General features: G+C 37.3%; 1 pseudogene; it reads left to right on the forward strand.

Moving 5' to 3' along the window:
* Nucleotides 1-8,660, forward strand: part of LOC132313976 (cytochrome P450 71AU50-like) — a 69,103-nt pseudogene extending 60,443 nt beyond the window's left edge.
* Nucleotides 8,661-11,508: the final 2,848 nt, after the last annotated feature.

Raw genomic sequence — 11,508 nt, forward strand, 5'->3', positions numbered from 1 at the left:
TCTAGATTTCAAAAGTTGTTCAAATAATCTCAAATAAATATATAACAAGGATTAAGTCATGGGCATGCTATATATCAAGTCCAAAATGGAATACAAGTAAAACATAATTAACTAGAATTTAAATCAAATTAAATTCATTAAATCTCTAAATTTGAAAACTCATTCAAATGGCTCCAAATAATTATACAACAAAGATCAAGTCAAGGCCATGCCATAAATCAAGTCAAAAGTGAGTTATATGCAAGCTATGATACATCATTAATTTCTCAAATTGACAAGAGACATGCATATAACTTGTATTTCATACAAAAGCAAGTAAAACCACTTGGAAAATAAATTATAACGCCCCTACCTCACTAGAGAAATGCATCTCTAGAATTCAAGGCAAATCAACACAAAATGGCAAACCCTTCAAAGGTTATGAAGAGGAGGATAAGGGGAACAAAAAATGTTCCCAAAGTTAAGCTTGGAAATCAATAGAAAGCTCTCAAAAATCAAGGTCAAAGCTTAAGGCTTTAAGCTTCTTCCATGGAGCCTAGGGTTCTAATGTAAAGAATAATGTAAATTGTGAGGGAGATGAAATGTGAGTGGTGAACTAACACCATGGTTAACACACACACACATGTGCAAGACCACATTTGGAGCTTACATTTGTCACAAATCAATGGCTCCTTCCTAGGCTTAATCTTAAGCCTACACTTGTCCACTATCCAAGCCAACAAGTGTACCAATCCTAGGCCAACATGTTGGTGAATCTCCACCCTACACATGTCATCATCTAAGGTATCAAAGTGTCTCCACACAAATGTCAACAAGTGGACCAATGAGAGTGTGACACTTGTCACACTTTTTTAGAAATTACAAAAGGTCATTTTTGAAAATATCTTTCAAATTAAATTACAAAATGGTCCCTAAGACGAAAAATAATTAATTTAAGTAATTACACAAGTAACCCCATAAACAAGAAGTTTCAAAAGAAAGTGTGCATCCACACCCCAATGGAAGAAAGTGCAGAAATGGCATGCATTTCTATGAAGGCAAAAATACACATGGCATGGATTTTAAATATCATAGATGCATGCAAAACCGGAATCAAATCTGAACACGAAAAATGAGGTTATGCCAACAAAGTGACAATTGGGAAAAAGACGAAAAGTGAATAGTGTCCGAAAAGTGAAAATGTGGAAATGACTCGGTCCTCAAAGGAAGCTGTCAAACTAAGGGAAAGAGTCTCAGAAACCATTTCCAAGCACTCAAGATGACACCCAATGACGAGAAATAGAACTCGGAAAAGAAAATTAAACGAAAAAAATTCATCCATAAAATTTGAGAAAAAGGAAAGGGAGGAAAATAATCGGGTCATTACAAACTTGACCTTAGGCTTATACTTGATATTTGTAGAAGAGTAGTAGGTAGATTACACAACACTCCACGAATGCTCCAACCCTTTCAAAGTGCGATCGCTTTTACTTCTATTCTTCAATCGTCTGAATTCATTGTAGAAGTAAATCTGTTTTCATCTGATCTATGTAGATGCAACTGTGTGATCACGATCAGGATTTGAACACCACAACTTTAAACTCTCCTTGTGTTTATGTGCATGTGTTCTAGAAAGATGACAGAAAAATCAACTCTGATTTTCTACAAAAATAATCTTCCTAAGGCTTTTAAGAATAATGAATTTGTAGATCAAAAGCCATGAATAAACCTATGTGTATGACATGGTTTATATAGAAGTTTGCAAAGACTTATTCCTTCAGAAAATAAAAATAAAAAATTCATGTATAAGACTTGGAAGGAAAGTTGGATCAAAAAGGTATTAAACAGAACACGAAAACTGTAAACCTTTTGCAATCAGGACTTCTGGAACTGGTTCCCAATCTTGGTACCGGTTCCCAAAGGACAGAATAGAGTTTCTCGAATTGCAGCTTCTGGAACTGGTTCCCAAATCTAGGTACCAGTTCCCACTTGACAGAATCCAACTGGAACTTGGATTTTCTGTATTTTTGGTAACTCTGAACATATACCATGTATGTAATTATGTCCTAAATGGGAAACAATGTCCTAATGTGTTATTCTTTCCTTTTTAATGATCAACAGTACTTTCCTCTTCTGAACAAACTTCCAATTCAGCAATCGATGTCGAGTCTGACATGGTAACTGAAATTACAACTCGACTAGGACTTGTTTTGTTACCGAAATATGTCAATTACAAACATATATCTCATAGTTACCTCACCAAGATCTTCATAGGCTAGCCAAAAATTTTGGTCCCATCATGTACTCTCGCTTTGGCTTTGTCCCTAACATCGTCATCTCATCCCCAAAAGCATCCGAGAGGTTCCTTAAGACGCATGACCTTGTTTTTGCTAGTAGGCCACCAATTCAGTTTGCGGACTACATGATGTATGAGCAAAGGGACTTGGTTTTTGCTAAATATGGACCTTATTTCCACAGCATGCACAAATTGTACGCCTTAGAGCTATTTAGCAACACAAAAATAAATTCATTAGAGTCTGTGAGGAGGGAAGTGGTTGGATTTTTAATCCAATCAATCAACGAGTCAGCCCAAGATCGTGATGGTGTTGATCTTAGCGCCAAAGTTTTATCCATGAATGCATAAATGATTTATCAGATGCTGTTTGGGAAGAAATACATGGATGAGGACTTTAATGAGAGAGGGTTCAAAGGTATCGTTCAAGAGGGCATGTACTTGTCAGCCACTCCTAACATTGTAAATTTCTTCCCCTATGTTGAGGCACTTGATCTTCAGGGACTTAAGAGGCGCATGAGGCTCTTAGCAAGGTCTATGATCAATTTTTCAAGAAAATCATTGATGACCATGCTCAGGCTAAGGACAAAGGCCAAACCAAGGACTTCATTGACATCCTGTTGGCCTACATGGGATCTGAAGGAGCTGAGTATCGTATGAATCGTTCCCATGTCAAAGCCATTATGCTGGTAATTTGATTAATTGAAAATTTATATCAATTGCAGTAGGATTTCTTTGCATAATCTATATAACTACCACTATAATGACCCAGTCATTTGCCTCCTTTTCCTTTTTCTCAAATTTTACGGATAAATTTTTTCCGTTTAATTTTCTTTTCTGAGTTCAGTTTCTCATCTCATAGTATCGTCTTAAGTGCTCAGAAATAGTTACTGAGACTCTTTCATTTGGATTAACAACTTCCCTTAAGGACCGAGTCATTTCCACATTTTTTGTTTTTCGACACTATTCATTTTTCATCCTTTTCCCTATTTCGTCTTTTTCCCTATTCTGTCTTTTCTCCGTTTGTCACTTTTTGGCACAGCCTCACTTTTCATACTCGGAGTTAGTTTTTGAGTTCACATGCCTTCATCCTAAGTGGTTTCCACACAATACGTATCTTTACTTTTGTAAGAAAGTACTCTGGTTGCTCTTAGTGTCCATAGGGGCATGGATGCACAAATCTTCAGAATCTTTTTCTTTTCTTGGTGTGTTTTTCTTAAATATCTTTTAAAGATATTTTATTTCAGGGGTTTTAAGAAAATATTTCTGGAAGATATTTTCATTCTGGGGCAATTGTGCAATTTTTACTTTTTAGAGGGGCTATTGTGCAATTAACGAAAGTTATTGTAAAAATACCTCGTTTTGAGCCTGGATCCTTGTACGGGATTCATTTTCATATTTCGTCGAGTTATGTACTCTTAGAATTTACTTCTGGTCATTTTTCTCCAGTTTTAGGGTTTCTAGCCCCGATTGCCGCTGAACTGGTTCAGGGCATATCTCTTTGCTCGGGACTCGATTTTTCACACCGTCTTTTTTTTATTCAAATTTTCTTATTTTGAATCTTTTTTGTTCACAGAGTTTCACTGTTTGAGCGCGTCTACTCAAAATCCACTTTTTCAGACCTGGCGGGACCCTTTCGGGGCACTTTTTGAGATTTTCTATAAATAAGGAGGGTCTTAAGTCCAAAAGTTAGATTTCATCGTCTTCCTCCCCTCTCTTGGCCAGATTCCATGGCAGCTATGGTTGCCACCTTCTCTCTCCTCCTTTGAACCACTTTTCCTTGGCGAAAAGTCTTCGGGCTTAACATTTATTGTATGCCTCAACGTGTTCTACCTTTCCTCCTTATTAGAACCCATTTCTGACCACTTTTCGAGTTTGGGTTTGAAGTCAAGTTGTTATTTTCATGGGGCTTCCTTGGGATTCTTGTTCACCGTGTTGTCCCTGACAAAATCCCGCGGTATCGTCGGATTCAGAGCACTTTTCTTTCAGTGAGGATTTGAGATTTTCATCTCAAATTGAGGTAGGGGGTGTTATAATTTATTTTCTTGTTATATTGCATGGTTATGATACTTATACAACTCATTTACATGTCTTTGTATTAAATCTAGAAACTTTAATTTATTATTTCTTTGTTTAAGATTTAATTTTCCCGGTTATCCATAACTTGCTTTAAACATATGGCATGATAGAATATTTTCCCTTGATATGCTCATTGACATATATTAAATTGAGGGCATTTGAATAAGTATTAAAGTTTTTGTTTAATATTTATCTTGAATAAATATTTAATTCATGTGGCCTTAACTAGCTTGAAATCAATATGTGTTAGCATATTATATTAGACCCTAGCATGCTTTTCAACATAGGTGAATTCGAGAGTAATTGGAGATGTTTTGAAATCTAGTAATATTTAATTAATTTGATTAATTAATTTATTCCATGTGCACTATTCACTCCATTGGATTTCCGACTTGATATTATTAATGTGCATGCCATGTACTTTCACATATATTATTTTGAGAATTTTTGGACAACTTTGATTTCTAGAAAAATTAATCAATTAGGTTAATTAATTTCTACTTAGGGTTCTAATGAGTTATACTTGTATTTCATGGGGCTTTTGCCTTTTTATCATGTGTCGTGACTTATTGCAACTTAACTTCAATAATGAAGTTAATGAACTCGCACCCTTACATTGGAATGATTTAATTGTTCAAGTATTGTTAAACAAATAATTAAATCATTAATCTTATACTAGTAGTATAATTACATCAATGGATTCCTTGTGTTTTAAATCCTAATTTTGTAGTCTATTTAGATGCAATCTATGATTTCTTGACATTTCACATGCCATCATAGTTGAGAACTTAGGGCATGAGTTGTGTGTTCCAAAATCTTGGTTGTGCATGAAATGTGGTTTAATGCATTACTTTTATCTTGATATATATTCTTGGTTGCACAACTTGTTGATTTTGGGATTTAGGATCTCAATTAAGAATTGACATGGCTAGGACTTAGTTCTAGTACGGCAGATAGAGAGCTCCCTACACTATAGTGCGCACTAGGGAAAAGTACCCATGGGTTAGTAGCCCTAAAGTGATCCCAAGAGTACGGTTTTAATCCGGGCGATATCCGAGTATCCACATTGGTTGATTTCACTCTTTAAATTTCAAGTTGCTATTCCTTGAAGATTTAAACCTTGTCATGTTATGTGAAATGCTCCAATCTTGTTAATTGCATAGATATTATGCCTTGTTATTGATTTTATGTATAACTCTTATCGTGTTAATCGGAATGTTCCATTTTTGTTTACTTGCATAGATATTATGTATTTTCCTTGATTTCACGCCTTGTCCTTGTCGTGTTAATTGAATTGTTTCAATCTTGTTGATTTTCTTAGTTACCTCATTCCGTGTTACTTTATGTTATCGTGACTTAGGAATGATCCTTTACATGTAACTTGACTTAGATTCTAGGTGGCATGGTCCACATGTAATGATTTATATCAACATGCAAAATCTCTAAACCCTTAGATTTCAAGTGATATCCCTTGAAGATATAAGGACCTTGTCGTGTTATATAGAGTATTTCCTACCTTGTTTAATTGCATAGACATTATACTTACTTCATGTATCTAGACCTCATTCAGTATACTTGAAACTGTGCACTAGCCTCTTGTATCTAGATTCTATTTGGCATACTTGTGTTTTGTATACTTACTTCGCATGTTTCTATCTCGTTTAGTACACTTGTAACCGATATGCTTGAATTTCGTGTATCTCATTCCAATCGCATAAGTAGCTTAGGATGATCCCTGAGTCTCACTCTGACATAGACATTAGGTAGCATGTCCCTTTTGAATTGTTTCAAGTTAATGTAAAAATATGTAAGAAATCGAGTCATGATTGCTCATTCTCTACAAGTAAACTTATTTACTCACCCCGAAGTTACTAGGGATATTGTTCAGGCACGAAGACTTGGTTCGTGATGCTTGTGTACATTGGGATGGCTTCTAGCTTTTAAGTTTCCATTTCATGCAAATGTTAGCATGAAATGCCATTATTGTAGCCTTTTTGTATAAAACTTGTATTCTTTGATTCCATATATGTAAAGTGTGCATAAGTACACTCTCTTCATTGTATTCGACATGTATAAGATGAGGCCGGAGGCCAGTCACATGTATTTTGTATTCTATGCATTTTCGTTTTCAAGGTTTATTATGAAAATATTGAAAAATGCTAAGTCATTGCTTCATAACTCTTGCATCAGGTGTGGGAATTCCATTCTTTTTCTTTCATAAGGTTTCTATGTTCATGTATGAGGTGTGGCCAAGGGCTAAACACCATTTCATTCTAGGTTTTGCATTGTGGCTCCATTTATAGAGTTTTTAGGCATTTTTGGCCGTTGAAAGGTCATATTTTGCATTGGGGATATTTTGAAGCCGCGGACCATTGGGACGCGTCTTAAATGTCTTTTTACGTTTGTGTGCATGTCCACATTTCACAAAACCCTCAAGTTTCAACTTTCGACTTATTTTTGGGCGATTTTAATGAATTTTCATGAAAAAAATTCATCCATGGGGTGTCATTTTGAGTTCCTCCTTGTTTTGGCATGATTTGAATGCTTAAATGATGCTAAGGGATATTTTCAAACTTATTCGGAACATATAGAATGCATGTAGAACCTTAGAGATTGCCCAAGTACCTCACACACACATTGCAGCAGCTTTTTCTGCTACAACAGATGTGTCGGTCGGCTGATGAGGACCCATCAGTTGACTAACCAAAGCCTCGAGACCCATTCCAGTAGGCTTTTCTTGAAAAACGTCATTTTGGCCGGCTGATCATTGGGGTTCGGTCGGCTGATGATTGAGTTTTAGCCGGCTGACCCTTGCCATCGGTCAACCGATCCTCCCTGGAACCCATCTCTTTCCAGTTTTCTTGGACAGTTCCCTTGCACTGACTTCAGAGGGACTTATCTTCTTCATTTCTAATCCAAATCTAGTCATTCTTAAGTCTAAGTTCAAGAGCTTGAAGTTAGCTTTCCAATGGTACTAACCACAAATCAAAACTCCACCTATAATGAGAGTTATTCCAGTTTTAGTGGGATAGGTTTGTGGTAACTCTTAAACGGAGAAGGCCACTTCGTTTTAATTTCATATCATTACCGTTTGAACTCCAAATCAGGTGATTCTTGAGTCTAACCTTGTTTATTTTTTGTCGTCTTTCCAATGGTGTGCACGGTGGTACCCATTTCAGTGTGAGATGACTATTTTGCCCTTGATTTATTTCTTTTCGAGTTAGGCATTCTTGTTTCATTTGCTTGGCTCATTTGAGTTCCGTGGCTTCTTGGGAAGTCATCTTGGTGCCTTAGGGATGACGTATATCTCTTGAGGCCATTTTGCTTCTTTTGCTTCCGCATCTTGGATCCGGTTCGGGTCATCACAAGACAAACTGGGTTGAAAAATCCAGGATCGTTACAACCACTATTAATTTTTGAAGTAAATATATCTTAACAATATTATTGTGCCTCAAATTCTGTCCATATGTTTTATTCTCCTCCCTTTACTAGTAAGTGATTCTAATCTTTTTTCAGTAAAAAGATATAGGCCAACTAAGTACTTGGGAGATCACTTGTAAATTTAACAATTACATATACTGCACACATATTATGGGGAGAGGGTTTGGACTTAACTAGATTTGTTGTAATTTTCATGGTCGTGTTTTCCAATTTTATTTTTTGAACCACTTAATGTAGAAAAAATTATTTTCAGGACATGCTTGTAGGTGGAATGGAGACTGCAGCAACAACAATAGAGTGGGCGCTATCGGAACTGTTAAAGCATCCACGAGTGATGAAAAAAGTCCAGAAAGAGTTGGAGGACGCGGTGGGCATGGGGAGATTGGTGGAGGAATCAGATCTGGAGAGCTTGGAGTACTTGAACATGGTGCTGAAGGAAACCTTCAGGCTCCATCCAGCTGCACCACTACTGGTACCCCATGAGTCCACGGAAGATTGCACAGTTAATGGTTTTCATATCCCCAAGAAGTCTCGAATCACCATAAACGTATGAGCCATCGGCCGGGACCCAAATGCATGGACTGATCCAGAGAAGTTCTTCCCAGAGAGGTTTGCTGGAAGTAGTATAGATGTTAAGGGGCAAGACTTCCAACTTCTCCCATTTGGCTATGGCCGAAGAATTTGCCCAGGGAGGCAGTTGGGTCTCATAATGGTCCGACTAGCGGTGGCACAATTGGTGCATTGCTTTGATTGGGAACCTCCAAATAACATGTTGCCAACTGAACTGGACATGACTGAAGTGTTTGATCTTGTAACTACGAGGGCCAACCATCTACTAGCTATTCCGACTTATCGCCTTCACAAATGAACAAGTGTGCTTAGCAATAATTCTATGGAACTTCATAGATCTCACATACAAAACATCTTGCTTTACTGCAACTGAATAGTTTTATATAACACGTTACAAAGAGCAACTCTTGTACCAATATTTGAAATGCTCCTGTTCAGTTGACTTTGGAAAGAGTTATATATTCTGAGGATGTTTAACAATAACAGATAAATGCAGATGTTTGTGACATTGTCATCTAGTACTGTTACTTTAAGGTGTTTAAATTTTACACACTGAAAGAAATATATGTTAGAAAAAGGGAAAACAAAAGATTTTTTGGAGTAGAATTTTAGGAGAGCATTCTTAACTTGGTCTGATTTGTGAATCATAAAGCTGGAGAACTCCCCAAAGAGTACAGTTTTGTATCATGGTTTTATATTATGGTTGCTATAAAGCAGAAGCTGAACACTCAGAACCGAGTGTGAAGTTTAAGCCATTTATACTGAGAATGTGTTTTGTGCAAGGCAGTCTGGAGACTCATGATCTCACCGGAGCGTCCCTTGCCAAAGCCCAACCAACTCAAGTATACATGGGCTATGTTTTTCAGGAAGTGCAGAATTAATTTTTGGCCCAACTTTGAAGCCCAGCCGAGAACACTACAGAAATAATTGTGCGAGGCGCCACCTATGGTTGAAAAGATCTAGAAGTCTAATTTCCAATGCAAAAAACGGTGCACAATTTGAACATTCGTAGGAGTTATGGATTTTTTGGTAAAAGATGTTTTTTCTGACCGAAAATTCTGCACTTGGGAATTTGACACTTGTTGGGCTGTTTTGACTCTCTTCTCAGTTCCAGCTCTTTTTTATTAGTTTCCAAGTTATTATTCTGATTTTTAGGAGTTCTTTTGATTGACTTTCAAGTCCCTAAGTATTTAATTAGGTCTAGTAAATTGTGAGTCAAAGAAGTCTTGTGTCTTTTTATTTACCTTGTTTGGTTTTTGTGTAGTTTGTTTTGGAAATCTACCTATGGGTGGAGGGTTGTTCCATGCCTCTATTTAAGCTCCTATTGATGTACTTAGAAGTCAGTTTTGATGAATTTGAATGATAATTGAGCCTTTGGCTTTTAAGGAGGAGTTCTTCTTGTGTTCTTTGCTCTTATCCCTTGGGTGGATTCCTTTGGGTGGCGAGCTTTCCTATCCCTTGAGTGTTCACTTGTGTCACCTCCTATTTCTCTATTTTTCCGGCGTCAAATTGGTATCAGAGCTTTGGTTTCAGATGATCCTCGTCATCGTAGGCCAAACAATCAAGAACGGGCAGCTCGTGAAAGAGACCTAAGAGACGTTGAGGTGGATGATCCAAGGAGACAAGTCGAGCAACTTCAGCAGCATTTACAACACTGTAAACCTCTGGGACATGAGGAATCTCGTCATGGGTGGTCAGAGCATGCCGCATGAAATGATGAAGATGAGGCTTCTCCCCGTCATCATGCTCGAAGGAATTATGGTTTCCAACGAGATTATGACATAAAAGTGGAAATCCCAGAGTTTGAAGGAAGACAACATCCAGATGAAGTCATTGATTGGCTCCATTCTGTTGAAAGAGTCTTTGATTTCAAAGACATTCCAGAACACCGCAAAGTGAAGTTAGTAGCCATCAAATTGAAGAAGCATGCCTCCATTTGGTGGGAACACCTTAAAAAGCAACGAGTTTGTGAAGGAAGGAGTGGAATTGTGACATGGGATAAAATGAAGAAAGAATTAAAGAGAGAGTTTCTGCCGGAGAACTATCGACAATATTCTTTCTTCAATTTCACTACTTCAAGCAAGTGTTGGAGACTATATTGCTGAATTTGAACACCTTATGATGAGGTGTGATGTTTCCGAGCCGGAAGAACAAACTTGCTCGTTTTCTTGGGGGTCTTCGGTCTGAAATTTGAGATATTGTCCAATTACAACCTTTTTGGACTTATAATGATGTTTGTAAGCTTGCACTCAAGGTGGAACGCCAACAGAAAAACAAAAGACATGGTTATCGATCAACTTCAAGACAAAGAGGCTCTTCTAGCAGCAGAAGTTCTAGTTCAAGGTCCTCTCCTACGACTAGAACAACAATTCAAAAATCAGTCCCTAAACATGATGGTGAGACGTCCTAGTTCTCGTCAATGCTATAAATGCCAAGGATTTGGTCACATAGCCTTTGTGAGTTACACAATGCGGAATGGTTGTCGAATATGGATTAGCAACCTAGAGGGGGTGAATAAGTTCAACTTGCTCCTCTTTTATCCGATTTTTGCTTAAATTAAATTTACCGAAATAAAAGTAAATTAATCAAACCACAAAGCAAAAATAAATGCGAGTAAAGTTAGAGTGACATCAAATTTTAGCGAGCAAACCAATTAGAAAATCTTAAGGTTTTGTCCGCTATCTCAAGCGTAAAAAGATTCACTATGTATGAAGCAAAGTACACCAAACTTTGACTCAAACTCACACCCCCTCACTTTGCAAAGACTCAACTCACTAAACGCCCCTGGCTTTGCGACTCCCTCGTCCAACAACTCTCGACTTCAGACTTACTCCTTAAACCTTGTAGAATGATTGCTGGTAGATCAACAACACTTCACAACTCTCAAGCTCACACCCCCTCACTTTGCAAAGACTCAACTCACTAAACGCCCCTGGCTTTGCGACTCCCTCGTCCAACAACTCTCGACTTCAGACTTACTCCTTAAACCTTGTAGAAGGATTGCTGGTAGATCAACAACACTTCACAAAGCGCTTGACCCCTTCAATGTGTGATCTAAACACTTTTCTTCTTCAAATCTGAATTTGTTGTAGAAGAAATAGATCTACTTTTTTGAATTTTTTAATCTTCAATTATGCTCCAATTCC

This window comes from Cornus florida, unplaced genomic scaffold (assembly GCF_030987335.1).
Source record: "Cornus florida cultivar Cherokee Brave unplaced genomic scaffold, ASM3098733v1 CherokeeBrave_3.0.0_Hap2_Chr06, whole genome shotgun sequence".
Taxonomy (NCBI): domain Eukaryota; kingdom Viridiplantae; phylum Streptophyta; class Magnoliopsida; order Cornales; family Cornaceae; genus Cornus; species Cornus florida.